Below are 24,399 nucleotides of genomic sequence, written 5' to 3' on the forward strand. Positions count from 1 at the left end.
AGAATTCGGCCGAAACGAAAATTGACGTAAACAAGTATATGTCAGCCAGCATCGAAGCTACTCGACCGGGACCGACGCCATATCGACCGTCCGGCCGCCCCGGTGATGCCTATGCCCTCTGTATCGGCGTATTTTTTTCGGAAAACCAAGAATTCGGCAGAAACGAAAATTGACGTAATCGAGTATATGTCAGCCAGGATCGAAGCTATTCGAGCGGGGACCGACGCCATTTAGACCGTACGGCCGCCCCGGTGATGCCTATACCCTCTGTATCGGCGTATTTTTTTTCGGAAAACCGAGAATTCGGCCGAAACGAAAATTGACGTAATCGAGTATATGTCAGCCTGAATCGAAGCTATTCGACCGGGAGCGACGCCATTTAGATCGTACGGCCGCCCCGGTGATGCCTATGCCCTCTGCATCGGCGTATTTATTTCGGAAGACCGAGAATTCGGCCGAAACGAAAATTGACGTAATCGAGTATATGTCAGCCAGGATCGAAGCTATTCGAGCGGGGACCGACGCCATTTACACCGTACGGCCGCCCCGGTGATGCCTATGCCCTCTGTATCGGCGTATTTTTTTCGGAAAACCAAGAATTCGGCAGAAACGAAAATTGACGTAATCGAGTATATGTCAGCCAGGATCGAAGCTATTCGAGCGGGGACCGACGCCATTTAGACCGTACGGCCGCCCCGGTGATGCCTATACCCTCTGCGTCGGCGTATTTTTTTCGGAAAACCGAGAATTCGGCCGAAACGAAAATTGACGTAAACGAGTATATGTCAGCCAGCATCGAAGCTACTCGACCGGGACCGATGCCATTTAGACCGTCCGGCCGCCCCGGTGATGCCTATACCCTTTGTATCGGCGTATTTTTTTCGGAAAACCAAGAATTCGGCCGAAACGAAAATTGACGTAAACAAGTATATGTCAGCCAGCATCGAAGCTACTCGACCGGGACCGATGCCATTTAGACCGTCCGGCCGCCCCGGTGATGCCTATACCCTCTGTATCGGCGTATTTTTTTCGGAAAACCGAGAATTCGGCCAAAACGAAAATTGACGAATTCGAGCATATGTCAGCTAGGATCGAAGCTATTCGACCGGGACCGATGCCATTTAGACCGTACGGCCGCCCCGGTGATGCCTATGCCCTCTGTATCGGCGTATTTTTTTCGGAAAACCAAGAATTCGGCCGAAACGAAAATTGACGTAAACAAGTATATGTCAGCCAGCTTTGAAGCTATTCGACCGGGGACCGACGCCATTTAGACCGTACGGCCCCCCCGGTGATGCCTATACCCTCTGCATCGGCGTATTTTTTTCGGAAAACCGAGAGTTCGGCCGAAACGAAAATTGACGTAAACGAGTATATGTCAGCCAGGATCGAAGCTATTCGACCGGGACCGACGCCATATCGACCGTCCGGCTCCCCCGGTGATGCCTATGCCCTCTGTATCGGCGTATTTTTTTTCGGAAAACCGAGAATTCGGCCGAAACGAAAATTGACGTAATCGAGTATATGTCAGCCAGAATCGAAGCTATTCGACCGGGAGCGACGCCATTTAGATCGTACGGCCGCCCCGGTGATGCCTATGCCCTCTGCATCGGCGTATTTATTTCGGAAGACCGAGAATTCGGCCGAAACGAAAATTGACGTAATCGAGTATATGTCAGCCAGGATCGAAGCTATTCGAGCGGGGACCGACGCCATTTAGACCGTACGGCCGCCCCGGTGATGCCTATACCCTCTGCGTCGGCGTATTTTTTTCGGAAAACCGAGAATTCGGCCGAAACGAAAATTGACGTAAACGAGTATATGTCAGCCAGGATCGAAGCTATTCGACCGGGGACCGACGCCATTTAGACCGTACGGCCCCCCCGGTGATTCCTATGCCCTCTGTATCGGCGTATATTTTTCGGAAAACCGAGAATTCGGCCGAAACGAAAATTGACGAATTCGAGTATATGTCAGCCAGGATCGAAGCTATTCGACCGGGGACCGACGCCATTTAGACCGTACGGCCCCCCCGGTGATGCCTATACCCTCTGCATCGGCGTATTTTTTTGGAAAACCGAGAGTTCGGCCGAAACGAAAATTGACGTAAACGAGTATATGTCAGCCAGGATCGAAGCTATTCGACCGGGAGCGACGCCATTTAGTTCGTCCGGCCGCCCCGGTGATGCCTATGCCCTCTGTATCGGCGTATTTTATTCGGAAAACCGAGAATTCGGCCGAAACGAAAATTGACGTAAACGAGTATATGTCAGCCAGAATCGAAGCTATTCGACCGGGAGCGACGCCATTTAGATCGTACGGCCGCCCCGGTGATGCCTATGCCCTCTGCATCGGCGTATTTATTTCGGAAGACCGAGAATTCGGCCGAAACGAAAATTGACGTAATCGAGTATATGTCAGCCAGGATCGAAGCTATTCGACCGGGACCGACGCCATATCGACCGTCCGGCTCCCTCGGTGATGCCTATGCCCTCTGTATCGGCGTATTTTTTTTCGGAAAACCGAGAATTCGGCCGAAACGAAAATTGACGTAATCGAGTATATGTCAGCCTGAATCGAAGCTATTCGACCGGGAGCGACGCCATTTAGATCGTACGGCCGCCCCGGTGATGCCTATGCCCTCTGCATCGGCGTATTTATTTCGGAAGACCGAGAATTCGGCCGAAACGAAAATTGACGTAATCGAGTATATGTCAGCCAGGATCGAAGCTATTCGAGCGGGGACCGACGCCATTTAGACCGTACGGCCGCCCCGGTGATGCCTATACCCACTGTATCGGCGTATTTTTTTCGGAAAACCAAGAATTCGGCCGAAACGAAAATTGACGTAAACAAGTATATGTCAGCCAGCATCGAAGCTACTCGACCGGGACCGACGCCATATCGACCGTCCGGCCGCCCCGGTGATGCCTATGCCCTCTGTATCGGCGTATTTTTTTCGGAAAACCAAGAATTCGGCAGAAACGAAAATTGACGTAATCGAGTATATGTCAGCCAGGATCGAAGCTATTCGAGCGGGGACCGACGCCATTTAGACCGTACGGCCGCCCCGGTGATGCCTATACCCTCTGTATCGGCGTATTTTTTTTCGGAAAACCGAGAATTCGGCCGAAACGAAAATTGACGTAAACAAGTATATGTCAGCCAGGATCGAAGCTATTCGACCGGGGACCGACGCCATTTAGACCGTACGGCCCCCCCGGTGATGCCTATACCCTCAGCATCGGCGTATTTTATTCGGAAAACCGAGAATTCGGCCGAAACGAAAATTGACGAAACGAGTATATGTCAGCCAGAATCGAAGCTATTCGACCGGGAGCGACGCCATTTAGATCGTACGGCCGCCCCGGTGATGCCTATGCCCTCTGTATCGGCGTATTTTTTTCGGAAAACCGAGAATTCGGCCGAAACGAAAATTGACGTAAACGAGTATATGTCAGCCAGAATCGAAGCTATTCGACCGGGACCGACGCCATTTAGACCGTACGGCCGCCCCGGTGATGCCTATACCCTCTGTATCGGCGTATTTTTTTCGGAAAACCAAGAATTCGGCCAAAACGAAAATTGACGAATTAGAGCATATGTCAGCTAGGATCGAAGCTATTCGACCGGGACAGAAGCCATATCGACCGTCCGGCCCCCCCGGTGATGCCTATGCCCTCTGTATCGGCGTATTTTTTTCGGAAAACCGAGAATTAGGCCGAAACGAAAATTGACGTAATCGAGTATATGTCAGCCAGAATCGAAGCTATTCGACCGGGAGCGACGCCATTTAGATCGTACGGCCGCCCCGGTGATGCCTATGCCCTCTGCATCGGCGTATTTATTTCGGAAGACCGAGATTTCGGCCGAAACGAAAATTGACGTAATCGAGTATATGTCAGCCAGGATCGAAGCTATTCGAGCGGGGACCGACGCCATTTAGACCGTACGGCCGCCCCGGTGATGCCTATACCCTCTGCGTCGGCGTATTTTTTTCGGAAAACCGAGAATTCGGCCGAAACGAAAATTGACGTAAACGAGTATATGTCAGCCAGGATCGAAGCTATTCGACCGGGGACCGACGCCATTTAGACCGTACGGCCCCCCCGGTGATTCCTATGCCCTCTGTATCGGCGTATATTTTTCGGAAAACCGAGAATTCGGCCGAAACGAAAATTGACGAATTCGAGTATATGTCAGCCAGGATCGAAGCTATTCGACCGGGGACCGACGCCATTTAGACCGTAAGGCCCCCCCGGTGATGCCTATGCCCTCTGTATCGGCGTATATTTTTCGGAAAACCGAGAATTCGGCCGAAACGAAAATTGACGAATTCGAGTATATGTCAGCCAGGATCGAAGCTATTCGACCGGGGACCGACGCCATTTAGACCGTACGGCCCCCCCGGTGATGCCTATGCCCTCTGTATCGGCGTATATTTTTCGGAAAACCGAGAATTCGGCCGAAACGAAAATTGACGAATTCGAGTATATGTCAGCTAGGATCGAAGCTATTCGACCGGGACAGAAGCCATATCGACCGTCCGGCCCCCCCGGTGATGCCTATGCCCTCTGTATCGGCGTATTTTTTTCGGAAAACCAAGAATTCGGCCGAAACGAAAATTGACGTAAACAAGTATATGTCAGCCAGCATCGAAGCTACTCGACCGGGACCGATGCCATTTAGACCGTCCGGCCGCCCCGGTGATGCCTATACCCTCTGTATCGGCGTATGTTTTTCGGAAAACCGAGAATTCGGCCAAAACGAAAATTGACGAATTCGAGCATATGTCAGCTAGGATCGAAGCTATTCGACCGGGACAGAAGCCATATCGACCGTCCGGCCCCCCCGGTGATGCCTATGCCCTCTGTATCGGCGTATTTTTTTCGGAAAACCAAGAATTCGGCCGAAACGAAAATTGACGTAAACAAGTATATGTCAGCCAGCATCGAAGCTACTCGACCGGGACCGACGCCATATCGACCGTCCGGCCGCCCCGGTTATGCCTATGCCCTCTGTATCGGCGTATTTTTTTCGGAAAACCAAGAATTCGGCAGAAACGAAAATTGACGTAATCGAGTATATGTCAGCCAGGATCGAAGCTATTCGAGCGGGGACCGACGCCATTTAGACCGTACGGCCGCCCCGGTGATGCCTATACCCTCTGCGTCGGCGTATTTTTTTCGGAAAACCGAGAATTCGGCCGAAACGAAAATTGACGTAAACGAGTATATGTCAGCCAGCATCGAAGCTACTCGACCGGGACCGATGCCATTTAGACCGTCCGGCCGCCCCGGTGATGCCTATACCCTTTGTATCGGCGTATTTTTTTCGGAAAACCAAGAATTCGGCCGAAAAGAAAATTGACGTAAACAAGTATATGTCAGCCAGCATCGAAGCTACTCGACCGGGACCGATGCCATTTAGACCGTCCGGCCGCCCCGGTGATGCCTATACCCTCTGTATCGGCGTATTTTTTTCGGAAAACCGAGAATTCGGCCAAAACGAAAATTGACGAATTCGAGCATATGTCAGCTAGGATCGAAGCTATTCGACCGGGACCGATGCCATTTAGACCGTACGGCCGCCCCGGTGATGCCTATACCCTCTGTATCGGCGTATTTTTTTCGGAAAACCAAGAATTCGGCCGAAACGAAAATTGACGTAAACAAGTATATGTCAGCCAGCTTTGAAGCTATTCGACCGGGGACCGACGCCATTTAGACCGTACGGCCCCCCCGGTGATGCCTATACCCTCTGCATCGGCGTATTTTTTTGGAAAACCGAGAGTTCGGCCGAAACGAAAATTGACGTAAACGAGTATATGTCAGCCAGGATCGAAGCTATTCGACCGGGAGCGACGCCATTTAGTTCGTCCGGCCGCCCCGGTGATGCCTATGCCATCTGTATCGGCGTATTTTATTCGGAAAACCGAGAATTCGGCCGAAACGAAAATTGACGTAAACGAGTATATGTCAGCCAGAATCGAAGCTATTCGACCGGGAGCGACGCCATTTAGATCGTACGGCCGCCCCGGTGATGCCTATGCCCTCTGCATCGGCGTATTTATTTCAGAAGACCGAGAATTCGGCCGAAACGAAAATTGACGTAATCGAGTATATGTCAGCCAGGATCGAAGCTATTCGACCGGGACCGACGCCATATCGACCGTCCGGCTCCCCCGGTGATGCCTATGCCCTCTGTATCGGCGTATTTTTTTTCGGAAAACCGAGAATTCGGCCGAAACGAAAATTGACGTAATCGAGTATATGTCAGCCTGAATCGAAGCTATTCGACCGGGAGCGACGCCATTTAGATCGTACGGCCGCCCCGGTGATGCCTATGCCCTCTGCATCGGCGTATTTATTTCGGAAGACCGAGAATTCGGCCGAAACGAAAATTGACGTAATCGAGTATATGTCAGCCAGGATCGAAGCTATTCGAGCGGGGACCGACGCCATTTAGACCGTACGGCCGCCCCGGTGATGCCTATACCCTCTGTATCGGCGTATTTTTTTCGGAAAACCAAGAATTCGGCCGAAACGAAAATTGACGTAAACAAGTATATGTCAGCCAGCATCGAAGCTACTCGACCGGGACCGACGCCATATCGACCGTCCGGCCGCCCCGGTGATGCCTATGCCCTCTGTATCGGCGTATTTTTTTCGGAAAACCAAGAATTCGGCAGAAACGAAAATTGACGTAATCGAGTATATGTCAGCCAGGATCGAAGCTATTCGAGCGGGGACCGACGCCATTTAGACCGTACGGCCGCCCCGGTGATGCCTATACCCTCTGTATCGGCGTATTTTTTTTCGGAAAACCGAGAATTCGGCCGAAACGAAAATTGACGTAATCGAGTATATGTCAGCCTGAATCGAAGCTATTCGACCGGGAGCGACGCCATTTAGATCGTACGGCCGCCCCGGTGATGCCTATGCCCTCTGCATCGGCGTATTTATTTCGGAAGACCGAGAATTCGGCCGAAACGAAAATTGACGTAATCGAGTATATGTCAGCCAGGATCGAAGCTATTCGAGCGGGGACCGACGCCATTTACACCGTACGGCCGCCCCGGTGATGCCTATGCCCTCTGTATCGGCGTATTTTTTTCGGAAAACCAAGAATTCGGCAGAAACGAAAATTGACGTAATCGAGTATATGTCAGCCAGGATCGAAGCTATTCGAGCGGGGACCGACGCCATTTAGACCGTACGGCCGCCCCGGTGATGCCTATACCCTCTGCGTCGGCGTATTTTTTTCGGAAAACCGAGAATTCGGCCGAAACGAAAATTGACGTAAACGAGTATATGTCAGCCAGCATCGAAGCTACTCGACCGGGACCGATGCCATTTAGACCGTCCGGCCGCCCCGGTGATGCCTATACCCTTTGTATCGGCGTATTTTTTTCGGAAAACCAAGAATTCGGCCGAAACGAAAATTGACGTAAACAAGTATATGTCAGCCAGCATCGAAGCTACTCGACCGGGACCGATGCCATTTAGACCGTCCGGCCGCCCCGGTGATGCCTATACCCTCTGTATCGGCGTATTTTTTTCGGAAAACCGAGAATTCGGCCAAAACGAAAATTGACGAATTCGAGCATATGTCAGCTAGGATCGAAGCTATTCGACCGGGACCGATGCCATTTAGACCGTACGGCCGCCCCGGTGATGCCTATGCCCTCTGTATCGGCGTATTTTTTTCGGAAAACCAAGAATTCGGCCGAAACGAAAATTGACGTAAACAAGTATATGTCAGCCAGCTTTGAAGCTATTCGACCGGGGACCGACGCCATTTAGACCGTACGGCCCCCCCGGTGATGCCTATACCCTCTGCATCGGCGTATTTTTTTCGGAAAACCGAGAGTTCGGCCGAAACGAAAATTGACGTAAACGAGTATATGTCAGCCAGGATCGAAGCTATTCGACCGGGACCGACGCCATATCGACCGTCCGGCTCCCCCGGTGATGCCTATGCCCTCTGTATCGGCGTATTTTTTTTCGGAAAACCGAGAATTCGGCCGAAACGAAAATTGACGTAATCGAGTATATGTCAGCCAGAATCGAAGCTATTCGACCGGGAGCGACGCCATTTAGATCGTACGGCCGCCCCGGTGATGCCTATGCCCTCTGCATCGGCGTATTTATTTCGGAAGACCGAGAATTCGGCCGAAACGAAAATTGACGTAATCGAGTATATGTCAGCCAGGATCGAAGCTATTCGAGCGGGGACCGACGCCATTTAGACCGTACGGCCGCCCCGGTGATGCCTATACCCTCTGCGTCGGCGTATTTTTTTCGGAAAACCGAGAATTCGGCCGAAACGAAAATTGACGTAAACGAGTATATGTCAGCCAGGATCGAAGCTATTCGACCGGGGACCGACGCCATTTAGACCGTACGGCCCCCCCGGTGATTCCTATGCCCTCTGTATCGGCGTATATTTTTCGGAAAACCGAGAATTCGGCCGAAACGAAAATTGACGAATTCGAGTATATGTCAGCCAGGATCGAAGCTATTCGACCGGGGACCGACGCCATTTAGACCGTACGGCCCCCCCGGTGATGCCTATACCCTCTGCATCGGCGTATTTTTTTGGAAAACCGAGAGTTCGGCCGAAACGAAAATTGACGTAAACGAGTATATGTCAGCCAGGATCGAAGCTATTCGACCGGGAGCGACGCCATTTAGTTCGTCCGGCCGCCCCGGTGATGCCTATGCCCTCTGTATCGGCGTATTTTATTCGGAAAACCGAGAATTCGGCCGAAACGAAAATTGACGTAAACGAGTATATGTCAGCCAGAATCGAAGCTATTCGACCGGGAGCGACGCCATTTAGATCGTACGGCCGCCCCGGTGATGCCTATGCCCTCTGCATCGGCGTATTTATTTCGGAAGACCGAGAATTCGGCCGAAACGAAAATTGACGTAATCGAGTATATGTCAGCCAGGATCGAAGCTATTCGACCGGGACCGACGCCATATCGACCGTCCGGCTCCCTCGGTGATGCCTATGCCCTCTGTATCGGCGTATTTTTTTTCGGAAAACCGAGAATTCGGCCGAAACGAAAATTGACGTAATCGAGTATATGTCAGCCTGAATCGAAGCTATTCGACCGGGAGCGACGCCATTTAGATCGTACGGCCGCCCCGGTGATGCCTATGCCCTCTGCATCGGCGTATTTATTTCGGAAGACCGAGAATTCGGCCGAAACGAAAATTGACGTAATCGAGTATATGTCAGCCAGGATCGAAGCTATTCGAGCGGGGACCGACGCCATTTAGACCGTACGGCCGCCCCGGTGATGCCTATACCCACTGTATCGGCGTATTTTTTTCGGAAAACCAAGAATTCGGCCGAAACGAAAATTGACGTAAACAAGTATATGTCAGCCAGCATCGAAGCTACTCGACCGGGACCGACGCCATATCGACCGTCCGGCCGCCCCGGTGATGCCTATGCCCTCTGTATCGGCGTATTTTTTTCGGAAAACCAAGAATTCGGCAGAAACGAAAATTGACGTAATCGAGTATATGTCAGCCAGGATCGAAGCTATTCGAGCGGGGACCGACGCCATTTAGACCGTACGGCCGCCCCGGTGATGCCTATACCCTCTGTATCGGCGTATTTTTTTTCGGAAAACCGAGAATTCGGCCGAAACGAAAATTGACGTAAACAAGTATATGTCAGCCAGGATCGAAGCTATTCGACCGGGGACCGACGCCATTTAGACCGTACGGCCCCCCCGGTGATGCCTATACCCTCAGCATCGGCGTATTTTATTCGGAAAACCGAGAATTCGGCCGAAACGAAAATTGACGAAACGAGTATATGTCAGCCAGAATCGAAGCTATTCGACCGGGAGCGACGCCATTTAGATCGTACGGCCGCCCCGGTGATGCCTATGCCCTCTGTATCGGCGTATTTTTTTCGGAAAACCGAGAATTCGGCCGAAACGAAAATTGACGTAAACGAGTATATGTCAGCCAGAATCGAAGCTATTCGACCGGGACCGACGCCATTTAGACCGTACGGCCGCCCCGGTGATGCCTATACCCTCTGTATCGGCGTATTTTTTTCGGAAAACCAAGAATTCGGCCAAAACGAAAATTGACGAATTAGAGCATATGTCAGCTAGGATCGAAGCTATTCGACCGGGACAGAAGCCATATCGACCGTCCGGCCCCCCCGGTGATGCCTATGCCCTCTGTATCGGCGTATTTTTTTCGGAAAATCAAGAATTCGGCCGAATCGAAAATTGACGTAATCGAGTATATGTCAGCCAGGATCGAAGCTATTCGAGCGGGGACCGACGCCATTTAGACCGTACGGCCGCCCCGGTGATGCCTATACCCTCTGCGTCGGCGTATTTTTTTCGGAAAACCGAGAATTTGGCCGAAACGAAAATTGACGTAAACGAGTATATGTCAGCCAGAATCGAAGCTATTCGACCGGGACCGACGCCATTTAGACCGTACGGCCGCCCCGGTGATGCCTATACCCTCTGTATCGGCATATTTTTTTCGGAAAACCGAGAATTCGGCCAAAACGAAAATTGACAAATTCGATCATATGTCAGCTAGGATCGAAGCTATTCGACCGGGACAGAAGCCATATCGACCGTCCGGCCCCCCCGGTGATGCCTATGCCCTCTGTATCGGCGTATTTTTTTCGGAAAACCAAGAATTCGGCCGAAACGAAAATTGACGTAAACAAGTATATGTCAGCCAGCATCGAAGCTACTCGACCGGGACCGATGCCATTTAGACCGTCCGGCCGCCCCGGTGATGCCTATACCCTCTGTATCGGCGTATGTTTTTCGGAAAACCGAGAATTCGGCCAAAACGAAAATATACGAATTCGAGCATATGTCAGCTAGGATCGAAGCTATTCGACCGGGACAGAAGCCATATCGACCGTCCGGCCCCCCCGGTGATGCCTATGCCCTCTGTATCGGCGTATTTTTTTCGGAAAACCAAGAATTCGGCCGAAACGAAAATTGACGTAAACAAGTATATGTCAGCCAGCATCGAAGCTACTCGACCGGGACCGACGCCATATCGACCGTCCGGCCGCCCCGGTGATGCCTATGCCCTCTGTATCGGCGTATTTTTTTCGGAAAACCAAGAATTCGGCAGAAACGAAAATTGACGTAATCGAGTATATGTCAGCCAGGATCGAAGCTATTCGAGCGGGGACCGACGCCATTTAGACCGTACGGCCGCCCCGGTGATGCCTATACCCTCTGCGTCGGCGTATTTTTTTCGGAAAACCGAGAATTCGGCCGAAACGAAAATTGACGTAAACGAGTATATGTCAGCCAGCATCGAAGCTACTCGACCGGGACCGATGCCATTTAGACCGTCCGGCCGCCCCGGTGATGCCTATACCCTTTGTATCGGCGTATTTTTTTCGGAAAACCAAGAATTCGGCCGAAACGAAAATTGACGAATTCGAGCATATGTCAGCTAGGATCGAAGCTATTCGACCGGGACCGATGCCATTTAGACCGTACGGCCGCCCCGGTGATGCCTATGCCCTCTGTATCGGCGTATTTTTTTCGGAAAACCAAGAATTCGGCCGAAACGAAAATTGACGTAAACAAGTATATGTCAGCCAGCTTTGAAGCTATTCGACCGGGGACCGACGCCATTTAGACCGTACGGCCCCCCCGGTGATGCCTATACCCTCTGCATCGGCGTATTTTTTTGGAAAACCGAGAGTTCGGCCGAAACGAAAATTGACGTAAACGAGTATATGTCAGCCAGGATCGAAGCTATTCGACCGGGAGCGACGCCATTTAGTTCGTCCGGCCGCCCCGGTGATGCCTATGCCCTCTGTATCGGCGTATTTTATTCGGAAAACCGAGAATTCGGCCGAAACGAAAATTGACGTAAACGAGTATATGTCAGCCAGAATCGAAGCTATTCGACCGGGAGCGACGCCATTTAGATCGTACGGCCGCCCCGGTGATGCCTATGCCCTCTGCATCGGCGTATTTATTTCGTAAGACCGAGAATTCGGCCGAAACGAAAATTGACGTAATCGAGTATATGTCAGCCAGGATCGAAGCTATTCGACCGGGACCGACGCCATATCGACCGTCCGGCTCCCCCGGTGATGCCTATGCCCTCTGTATCGGCGTATTTGTTTTCGGAAAACCGAGAATTCGGCCGAAACGAAAATTGACGTAATCGAGTATATGTCAGCCTGAATCGAAGCTATTCGACCGGGAGCGACGCCATTTAGATCGTACGGCCGCCCCGGTGATGCCTATGCCCTCTGCATCGGCGTATTTATTTCGGAAGACCGAGAATTCGGCCGAAACGAAAATTGACGTAATCGAGTATATGTCAGCCAGGATCGAAGCTATTCGAGCGGGGACCGACGCCATTTAGACCGTACGGCCGCCCCGGTGATGCCTATACCCTCTGTATCGGCGTATTTTTTTCGGAAAACCAAGAATTCGGCCGAAACGAAAATTGACGTAAACAAGTATATGTCAGCCAGCATCGAAGCTACTCGACCGGGTCCGACGCCATATCGACCGTCCGGCCGCCCCGGTGATGCCTATGCCCTCTGTATCGGCGTATTTTTTTCGGAAAACCAAGAATTCGGCAGAAACGAAAATTGACGTAATCGAGTATATGTCAGCCAGAATCGAAGCTATTCGAGCGGGGACCGACGCCATTTAGACCGTACGGCCGCCCCGGTGATGCCTATACCCTCTGTATCGGCGTATTTTTTTTCGGAAAACCGAGAATTCGGCCGAAACGAAAATTGACGTAATCGAGTATATGTCAGCCTGAATCGAAGCTATTCGACCGGGAGCGACGCCATTTAGATCGTACGGCCGCCCCGGTGATGCCTATGCCCTCTGCATCGGCGTATTTATTTCGGAAGACCGAGAATTCGGCCGAAACGAAAATTGACGTAATCGAGTATATGTCAGCCAGGATCGAAGCTATTCGAGCGGGGACCGACGCCATTTACACCGTACGGCCGCCCCGGTGATGCCTATACCCTCTGTATCGGCGTATTTTTTTCGGAAAACCAAGAATTCGGCCGAAACGAAAATTGACGTAAACAAGTATATGTCAGCCAGCATCGAAGCTACTCGACCGGGACCGACGCCATATCGACCGTCCGGCCGCCCCGGTGATGCCTATGCCCTCTGTATCGGCGTATTTTTTTCGGAAAACCAAGAATTCGGCAGAAACGAAAATTGACGTAATCGAGTATATGTCAGCCAGGATCGAAGCTATTCGAGCGGGGACCGACGCCATTTAGACCGTACGGCCGCCCCGGTGATGCCTATACCCTCTGCGTCGGCGTATTTTTTTCGGAAAACCGAGAATTCGGCCGAAACGAAAATTGACGTAAACGAGTATATGTCAGCCAGCATCGAAGCTACTCGACCGGGACCGATGCCATTTAGACCGTCCGGCCGCCCCGGTGATGCCTATACCCTTTGTATCGGCGTATTTTTTTCGGAAAACCAAGAATTCGGCCGAAACGAAAATTGACGTAAACAAGTATATGTCAGCCAGCATCGAAGCTACTCGACCGGGACCGATGCCATTTAGACCGTCCGGCCGCCCCGGTGATGCCTATACCCTCTGTATCGGCGTATTTTTTTCGGAAAACCGAGAATTCGGCCAAAACGAAAATTGACGAATTCGAGCATATGTCAGCTAGGATCGAAGCTATTCGACCGGGACCGATGCCATTTAGACCGTACGGCCGCCCCGGTGATGCCTATGCCCTCTGTATCGGCGTATTTTTTTCGGAAAACCAAGAATTCGGCCGAAACGAAAATTGACGTAAACAAGTATATGTCAGCCAGCTTTGAAGCTATTCGACCGGGGACCGACGCCATTTAGACCGTACGGCCCCCCCGGTGATGCCTATACCCTCTGCATCGGCGTATTTTTTTCGGAAAACCGAGAGTTCGGCCGAAACGAAAATTGACGTAAACGAGTATATGTCAGCCAGGATCGAAGCTATTCGACCGGGACCGACGCCATATCGACCGTCCGGCTCCCCCGGTGATGCCTATGCCCTCTGTATCGGCGTATTTTTTTTCGGAAAACCGAGAATTAGGCCGAAACGAAAATTGACGTAATCGAGTATATGTCAGCCAGAATCGAAGCTATTCGACCGGGAGCGACGCCATTTAGATCGTACGGCCGCCCCGGTGATGCCTATGCCCTCTGCATCGGCGTATTTATTTCGGAAGACCGAGATTTCGGCCGAAACGAAAATTGACGTAATCGAGTATATGTCAGCCAGGATCGAAGCTATTCGAGCGGGGACCGACGCCATTTAGACCGTACGGCCGCCCCGGTGATGCCTATACCCTCTGCGTCGGCGTATTTTTTTCGGAAAACCGAGAATTCGGCCGAAACGAAAATTGACGTAAACGAGTATATGTCAGCCAGGATCGAAGCTATTCGACCGGGGACCGACGCCATTTAGACCGTACGGCCCCCCCGGTGATTCCTATGCCCTCTGTATCGGCGTATATTTTTCGGAAAACCGAGAATTCGGCCGAAACGAAAATTGACGAATTCGAGTATATGTCAGCCAGGATCGAAGCTATTCGACCGGGGACCGACGCCATTTAGACCGTAAGGCCCCCCCGGTGATGCCTATGCCCTCTGTATCGGCGTATATTTTTCGGAAAACCGAGAATTCGGCCGAAACGAAAATTGACGAATTCGAGTATATGTCAGCCAGGATCGAAGCTATTCGACCGGGGACCGACGCCATTTAGACCGTACGGCCCCCCCGGTGATGCCTATGCCCTCTGTATCGGCGTATATTTTTCGGAAAACCGAGAATTCGGCCGAAACGAAAATTGACGAATTCGAGTATATGTCAGCTAGGATCGAAGCTATTCGACCGGGACAGAAGCCATATCGACCGTCCGGCCCCCCCGGTGATGCCTATGCCCTCTGTATCGGCGTATTTTTTTCGGAAAACCAAGAATTCGGCCGAAACGAAAATTGACGTAAACAAGTATATGTCAGCCAGCATCGAAGCTACTCGACCGGGACCGATGCCATTTAGACCGTCCGGCCGCCCCGGTGATGCCTATACCCTCTGTATCGGCGTATGTTTTTCGGAAAACCGAGAATTCGGCCAAAACGAAAATTGACGAATTCGAGCATATGTCAGCTAGGATCGAAGCTATTCGACCGGGACAGAAGCCATATCGACCGTCCGGCCCCCCCGGTGATGCCTATGCCCTCTGTATCGGCGTATTTTTTTCGGAAAACCAAGAATTCGGCCGAAACGAAAATTGACGTAAACAAGTATATGTCAGCCAGCATCGAAGCTACTCGACCGGGACCGACGCCATATCGACCGTCCGGCCGCCCCGGTTATGCCTATGCCCTCTGTATCGGCGTATTTTTTTCGGAAAACCAAGAATTCGGCAGAAACGAAAATTGACGTAATCGAGTATATGTCAGCCAGGATCGAAGCTATTCGAGCGGGGACCGACGCCATTTAGACCGTACGGCCGCCCCGGTGATGCCTATACCCTCTGCGTCGGCGTATTTTTTTCGGAAAACCGAGAATTCGGCCGAAACGAAAATTGACGTAAACGAGTATATGTCAGCCAGCATCGAAGCTACTCGACCGGGACCGATGCCATTTAGACCGTCCGGCCGCCCCGGTGATGCCTATACCCTTTGTATCGGCGTATTTTTTTCGGAAAACCAAGAATTCGGCCGAAAAGAAAATTGACGTAAACAAGTATATGTCAGCCAGCATCGAAGCTACTCGACCGGGACCGATGCCATTTAGACCGTCCGGCCGCCCCGGTGATGCCTATACCCTCTGTATCGGCGTATTTTTTTCGGAAAACCGAGAATTCGGCCAAAACGAAAATTGACGAATTCGAGTATATGTCAGCCAGGATCGAAGCTATTCGACCGGGGACCGACGCCATTTAGACCGTACGGCCCCCCCGGTGATGCCTATACCCTCTGCATCGGCGTATTTTTTTGGAAAACCGAGAGTTCGGCCGAAACGAAAATTGACGTAAACGAGTATATGTCAGCCAGGATCGAAGCTATTCGACCGGGAGCGACGCCATTTAGTTCGTCCGGCCGCCCCGGTGATGCCTATGCCCTCTGTATCGGCGTATTTTATTCGGAAAACCGAGAATTCGGCCGAAACGAAAATTGACGTAAACGAGTATATGTCAGCCAGAATCGAAGCTATTCGACCGGGAGCGACGCCATTTAGATCGTACGGCCGCCCCGGTGATGCCTATCCCCTCTGCATCGGCGTATTTATTTCGGAAGACCGAGAATTCGGCCGAAACGAAAATTGACGTAATCGAGTATATGTCAGCCAGGATCGAAGCTATTCGACCGGGACCGACGCCATATCGACCGTCCGGCTCCCTCGGTGATGCCTATGCCCTCTGTATCGGCGTATTTTTTTTCGGAAAACCGAGAATTCGGCCGAAACGAAAATTGACGTAATCGAGTATATGTCAGCCTGAATCGAAGCTATTCGACCGGGAGCGACGCCATTTAGATCGTACGGCCGCCCCGGTGATGCCTATGCCCTCTGCATCGGCGTATTTATTTCGGAAGACCGAGATTTCGGCCGAAACGAAAATTGACGTAATCGAGTATATGTCAGCCAGGATCGAAGCTATTCGAGCGGGGACCGACGCCATTTAGACCGTACGGCCGCCCCGGTGATGCCTATACCCTCTGCGTCGGCGTATTTTTTTCGGAAAACCGAGAATTCGGCCGAAACGAAAATTGACGTAAACGAGTATATGTCAGCCAGGATCGAAGCTATTCGACCGGGGACCGACGCCATTTAGACCGTACGGCCCCCCCGGTGATTCCTATGCCCTCTGTATCGGCGTATATTTTTCGGAAAACCGAGAATTCGGCCGAAACGAAAATTGACGAATTCGAGTATATGTCAGCCAGGATCGAAGCTATTCGACCGGGGACCGACGCCATTTAGACCGTAAGGCCCCCCCGGTGATGCCTATGCCCTCTGTATCGGCGTATATTTTTCGGAAAACCGAGAATTCGGCCGAAACGAAAATTGACGAATTCGAGTATATGTCAGCCAGGATCGAAGCTATTCGACCGGGGACCGACGCCATTTAGACCGTACGGCCCCCCCGGTGATGCCTATGCCCTCTGTATCGGCGTATATTTTTCGGAAAACCGAGAATTCGGCCGAAACGAAAATTGACGAATTCGAGTATATGTCAGCTAGGATCGAAGCTATTCGACCGGGACAGAAGCCATATCGACCGTCCGGCCCCCCCGGTGATGCCTATGCCCTCTGTATCGGCGTATTTTTTTCGGAAAACCAAGAATTCGGCCGAAACGAAAATTGACGTAAACAAGTATATGTCAGCCAGCATCGAAGCTACTCGACCGGGACCGATGCCATTTAGACCGTCCGGCCGCCCCGGTGATGCCTATACCCTCTGTATCGGCGTATGTTTTTCGGAAAACCGAGAATTCGGCCAAAACGAAAATTGACGAATTCGAGCATATGTCAGCTAGGATCGAAGCTATTCGACCGGGACAGAAGCCATATCGACCGTCCGGCCCCCCCGGTGATGCCTATGCCCTCTGTATCGGCGTATTTTTTTCGGAAAACCAAGAATTCGGCCGAAACGAAAATTGACGTAAACAAGTATATGTCAGCCAGCATCGAAGCTACTCGACCGGGACCGACGCCATATCGACCGTCCGGCCGCCCCGGTTATGCCTATGCCCTCTGTATCGGCGTATTTTTTTCGGAAAACCAAGAATTCGGCAGAAACGAAAATTGACGTAATCGAGTATATGTCAGCCAGGATCGAAGCTATTCGAGCGGGGACCGACGCCATTTAGACCGTACGGCCGCCCCGGTGATGCCTATACCCTCTGCGTCGGCGTATTTTTTTCGGAAAACCGAGAATTCGGCCGAAACGAAAATTGACGTAAACGAGTATATGTCAGCCAGCATCGAAGCTACTCGACCGGGACCGATGCCATTTAGACCGTCCGGCCGCCCCGGTGATGCCTATACCCTTTGTATCGGCGTATTTTTTTCGGAAAACCAAGAATTCGGCCGAAAAGAAAATTGACGTAAACAAGTATATGTCAGCCAGCATCGAAGCTACTCGACCGGGACCGATGCCATTTAGACCGTCCGGCCGCCCCGGTGATGCCTATACCCTCTGTATCGGCGTATTTTTTTCGGAAAACCGAGAATTCGGCCAAAACGAAAATTGACGAATTCGAGTATATGTCAGCCAGGATCGAAGCTATTCGACCGGGGACCGACGCCATTTAGACCGTACGGCCCCCCCGGTGATGCCTATACCCTCTGCATCGGCGTATTTTTTTGGAAAACCGAGAGTTCGGCCGAAACGAAAATTGACGTAAACGAGTATATGTCAGCCAGGATCGAAGCTATTCGACCGGGAGCGACGCCATTTAGTTCGTCCGGCCGCCCCGGTGATGCCTATGCCCTCTGTATCGGCGTATTTTATTCGGAAAACCGAGAATTCGGCCGAAACGAAAATTGACGTAAACGAGTATATGTCAGCCAGAATCGAAGCTATTCGACCGGGAGCGACGCCATTTAGATCGTACGGCCGCCCCGGTGATGCCTATGCCCTCTGCATCGGCGTATTTATTTCGGAAGACCGAGAATTCGGCCGAAACGAAAATTGACGTAATCGAGTATATGTCAGCCAGGATCGAAGCTATTCGACCGGGACCGACGCCATATCGACCGTCCGGCTCCCTCGGTGATGCCTATGCCCTCTGTATCGGCGTATTTTTTTTCGGAAAACCGAGAATTCGGCCGAAACGAAAATTGACGTAATCGAGTATATGTCAGCCTGAATCGAAGCTATTCGACCGGGAGCGACGCCATTTAGATCGTACGGCCGCCCCGGTGATGCCTATGCCCTCTGCATCGGCGTATTTATTTCGGAAGACCGAGAATTCGGCCGAAACGAAAATTGACGTAATCGAGTATATGTCAGCCAGGATCGAAGCTATTCGAGCGGGGACCGACGCCATTTAGACCGTACGGCCGCCCCGGTGATGCCTATACCCACTGTATCGGCGTATTTTTTTCGGAAAACCAAGAATTCGGCCGAAACGAAAATTGACGTAAACAAGTATATGTCAGCCAGCATCGAAGCTACTCGACCGGGACCGACGCCATATCGACCGTCCGGCCGCCCCGGTGATGCCTATGCCCTCTGTATCGGCGTATTTTTTTCGGAAAACCAAGAATTCGGCAGAAACGAAAATTGACGTAATCGAGTATATGTCAGCCAGGATCGAAGCTATTCGAGCGGGGACCGACGCCATTTAGACCGTACGGCCGCCCCGGTGATGCCTATACCCTCTGTATCGGCGTATTTTTTTTCGGAAAACCGAGAATTCGGCCGAAACGAAAATTGACGTAATCGAGTATATGTCAGCCTGAATCGAAGCTATTCGACCGGGAGCGACGCCATTTAGATCGTACGGCCGCCCCGGTGATGCCTATGCCCTCTGCATCGGCGTATTTATTTCGGAAGACCGAGAATTCGGCCGAAACGAAAATTGACGTAATCGAGTATATGTCAGCCAGGATCGAAGCTATTCGAGCGGGGACCGACGCCATTTACACCGTACGGCCGCCCCGGTGATGCCTATACCCTCTGTATCGGCGTATTTTTTTCGGAAAACCAAGAATTCGGCAGAAACGAAAATTGACGTAATCGAGTATATGTCAGCCAGCATCGAAGCTACTCGACCGGGACCGACGCCATATCGACCGTCCGGCCGCCCCGGTGATGCCTATGCCCTCTGTATCGGCGTATTTTTTTCGGAAAACCAAGAATTCGGCAGAAACGAAAATTGACGTAATCGAGTATATGTCAGCCAGGATCGAAGCTATTCGAGCGGGGACCGACGCCATTTAGACCGTACGGCCGCCCCGGTGATGCCTATACCCTCTGCGTCGGCGTATTTTTTTCGGAAAACCGAGAATTCGGCCGAAACGAAAATTGACGTAAACGAGTATATGTCAGCCAGCATCGAAGCTACTCGACCGGGACCGATGCCATTTAGACCGTCCGGCCGCCCCGGTGATGCCTATACCCTTTGTATCGGCGTATTTTTTTCGGAAAACCAAGAATTCGGCCGAAACGAAAATTGACGTAAACAAGTATATGTCAGCCAGCATCGAAGCTACTCGACCGGGACCGATGCCATTTAGACCGTCCGGCCGCCCCGGTGATGCCTATACCCTCTGTATCGGCGTATTTTTTTCGGAAAACCGAGAATTCGGCCAAAACGAAAATTGACGAATTCGAGCATATGTCAGCTAGGATCGAAGCTATTCGACCGGGACCGATGCCATTTAGACCGTACGGCCGCCCCGGTGATGCCTATGCCCTCTGTATCGGCGTATTTTTTTCGGAAAACCAAGAATTCGGCCGAAACGAAAATTGACGTAAACAAGTATATGTCAGCCAGCTTTGAAGCTATTCGACCGGGGACCGACGCCATTTAGACCGTACGGCCCCCCCGGTGATGCCTATACCCTCTGCATCGGCGTATTTTTTTCGGAAAACCGAGAGTTCGGCCGAAACGAAAATTGACGTAAACGAGTATATGTCAGCCAGGATCGAAGCTATTCGACCGGGACCGACGCCATATCGACCGTCCGGCTCCCCCGGTGATGCCTATGCCCTCTGTATCGGCGTATTTTTTTTCGGAAAACCGAGAATTCGGCCGAAACGAAAATTGACGTAATCGAGTATATGTCAGCCAGGATCGAAGCTATTCGAGCGGGGACCGACGCCATTTAGACCGTACGGCCGCCCCGGTGATGCCTATACCCTCTGCGTCGGCGTATTTTTTTCGGAAAACCGAGAATTCGGCCGAAACGAAAATTGACGTAAACGAGTATATGTCAGCCAGGATCGAAGCTATTCGACCGGGGACCGACGCCATTTAGACCGTACGGCCCCCCCGGTGATTCCTATGCCCTCTGTATCGGCGTATATTTTTCGGAAAACCGAGAATTCGGCCGAAACGAAAATTGACGAATTCGAGTATATGTCAGCCAGGATCGAAGCTATTCGACCGGGGACCGACGCCATTTAGACCGTAAGGCCCCCCCGGTGATGCCTATGCCCTCTGTATCGGCGTATATTTTTCGGAAAACCGAGAATTCGGCCGAAACGAAAATTGACGAATTCGAGTATATGTCAGCCAGGATCGAAGCTATTCGACCGGGGACCGACGCCATTTAGACCGTACGGCCCCCCCGGTGATGCCTATGCCCTCTGTATCGGCGTATATTTTTCGGAAAACCGAGAATTCGGCCGAAACGAAAATTGACGAATTCGAGTATATGTCAGCCAGGATGTAAGCTATTCGACCGGGACCGACGCCATTTAGACCGTACGGCCGCCCCGGTGATGCCTATGCCCTCTGTATCGGCGTATATTTTTCGGAAAACCGAGAATTCGGCCGAAACGAAAATTGACGTAAACAAGTATATGTCAGCCAGCATCGAAGCTATTCGACCGGGACCGACGCCATTTAGACCGTACGGCCGCCCCGGTGATGCCTATGCCCTCTGCATCGGCGTATTTTTTTCGGAAGACCGAGAATTCGGCCTTTCTTCGATTTCTGCGGCAAAATTTTTAAAATATGGCATATATTTTACAAATACTTGCGCTCACGTAAGTACTGAAATTATTATAAAGCGGTGTCATTATGTTTACAAAATTTTGAAAAATGAACCCTCAACCCCCCGCCCCCGCACACCCACTCCACATCGGAGGTGTTGATCCAAAACTTCTACCAATAAATTCTCTGACATACGAATCTCTATACAAAATTTCATCAAACTCTATTTATCCATTCAAAAATTATTAAGCTTCCGACACGCCAACAGACGCACTGATATACGTATGAACATTACCCCCCCTCCCCGCAACAGTTAATTAGGTTTTCTGGGGTTCCTGGGTGATGAAACGTAAAGAAATGTGAAATAACCCATACCACATTTTTTGACTTATTACCATAATTTCTTTCTTCACCACAGCTTTAGAGCAGTGGTCTCGAAAGTGGTGTACGCGTACTCAGTTCCGGGGGGTATTCAAAGTAATAGTTGGGGATACAACAAATAAGTAGTATAAATAATTTGATTTTTGACTATATACACACGTGGACGCGCGCGCGCACACACACACACACACACACACATAAACACGCGCAACATACACATCATGAAATACAGACAAAAAAGTGTACATCTTACTGTTACAATAAAAAAAACCTTTAAATATTAACAAACAAAAAAAAATAGAAGAGTTGAAATTATGAAATATATATATATATATATATATATATATATATATATATATATATCAATAAACGTACCTTATTTAACTACACGTACTTCGTTGTATATCCAGCGATGACTAACTAGACCGAGTCGGCTGTTTGTTACATTCGTTCCCTTCCGCGTACAATCGGTCATCTTCGTTCTTAACTATACAACTGTTGACTCATCTTGTTAGCCGAGTTCCAGATGTACATAACAAATTGTTTTTATTACTTTATTTCAAGAGAAGGAAAATAAAATTATATTTTTAAATTAATAAATCTTTTTTTCAAGAGGTCAAATAATTATTAAATTATTCAATAAAAATTAATTTTTGTAATATATTTAACTAAAAATTATTTATTTATTTATTATTATTATTATTTTGGAAAACAATTTTCATTTACCATATAAATAATATCTGTATCTGTAAAACATTGACTGTACCTAATCGATTGATTCATCATTAACGCCCAGTAAAAACTACTAAAGATAAATTATTGAAAATTTTAATTAATGCACGTTCTTCTTAGGAAGAACACACTAAGAAATAATTTTTTGAAATTCAGAGTGTTTATGTTTCAAATGTAATAACAATGAAATTTACTTTTTTATAATTTCTTGGTAATAAATTAAGGTATCAACTTGATTTTTGATTCGTCTAATTTTCATATGAATATCTAAAAGCTAACATCTAGATTTTTCGAAATTACAAGTTTAAAGAGTTAAAATTGATTTTGAATTTTTTTTCAAAAACGGCTGTTATTTTTTTTTTAACTTTTTGGTAAGAGATGAAGATATCAACTTGAGTTTTGGAGTGCTTAATTTTCATGTACATATCTAAAAAAAAAGAAACAATTTCTAGATTTTTCAAAATTATTACACTTAACACTTATTACAAATTTTCCCCATTCCCGACTATACTAAACACGATATTCACTAGATTGGAGCTTGCAAATACTGTTCAGATAAATATCTAAAAACCATTTTCGGGTTTTTGAAAATTTTTGAAGGGTGAGACGATATATAACGCAACGGTTCAACCAACGTAGTTCTCGTAGGTTCAACGTAGTAATATAATTTCTTAGACGGAACCTCTTTCTGAGGTCCTCATATATTGTACGCTCTTCTATTAGATGCTTAATTGTAAGTGTTTTATTGCAAACACCGCACATCGGTCTCTCATCGCCGGTTAACAAATATGAATTTGTTAATCGCGTGTGACCGATTCTAAGTCTGGTCACAGCTACTTGTTCTCGGCGAGTCAACTTCACGTCGCTTTTCCATTTATATGGAGAAGTTTTCACCGAGTTTAATTTTGTATTTAAACTCCTCCACTCAGTATTCCACTTGTTCTTTTACTACGTTAGTTAGACAATTTTTAACGTCTGCCACTCTTACAGGAAATGCATCCAAATCATCGCAGACTGTTGCCTTTCTGGCTGCTTCGTCTGCGCTCTCATTACCTGTAACACCAGCATGCCCTGGAGTCCATACAAATATGCATCGCTGTCCTCGTTGATTTAAAACGTATAAAATGGACAGGATGTTTGAAATTAAGACATCCTTAATGTTTTTGTTCCGAATTGCAACAAGTGCACTTAGAGAATGGGAACAAATTAGCACTCTCTCTTCTAATTAAATAATTAATTTAATTATTTACTATATTTGAACTTGAACGGGAGTTTTTTTTTTATTATTTCAGCTGATTACTTTAATTTTTTTTTTCATTTCTTGATTCAATTGCATTCATTAATATAATATTAGCTTTGATTAATTATTTTTTTTACTTTTTTCATTTGTATAATTTCTGAATTGTTACTTTTTGAATTTGTAAGTCGCTGTCACTGCTTGTTAGCAATTTTAATTATTACTTTTATTATTTGTCGATTTTATAATTAATTTTAATTTTATTGTAATACGTATTAGTAATTTTTTTTTGTTATTCTTCGCCCGTCCATAAAAAAAAGATTCTATGAACTTAAATGTAAATTATCGTAAATC

At 49.2% G+C, this 24,399-nt stretch overlaps 1 long non-coding RNA gene across 1 annotated transcript in view; it reads right to left on the reverse strand.

Moving 5' to 3' along the window:
• The window catches only part of LOC142326678 (uncharacterized), a 108,202-nt gene extending 85,359 nt beyond the window's left edge, over nt 1-22,843 (reverse strand). The window contains exon 1 of the long non-coding RNA XR_012756838.1: nt 22,452-22,843. This is a non-coding gene — a long non-coding RNA (uncharacterized LOC142326678). The remainder of the gene's footprint in view (nt 1-22,451) is intronic.
• Between the last annotated feature and the right edge of the window lie 1,556 nt (nt 22,844-24,399).

Source organism: Lycorma delicatula, chromosome 6 (assembly GCF_047948215.1).
Source record: "Lycorma delicatula isolate Av1 chromosome 6, ASM4794821v1, whole genome shotgun sequence".
Taxonomy (NCBI): domain Eukaryota; kingdom Metazoa; phylum Arthropoda; class Insecta; order Hemiptera; family Fulgoridae; genus Lycorma; species Lycorma delicatula.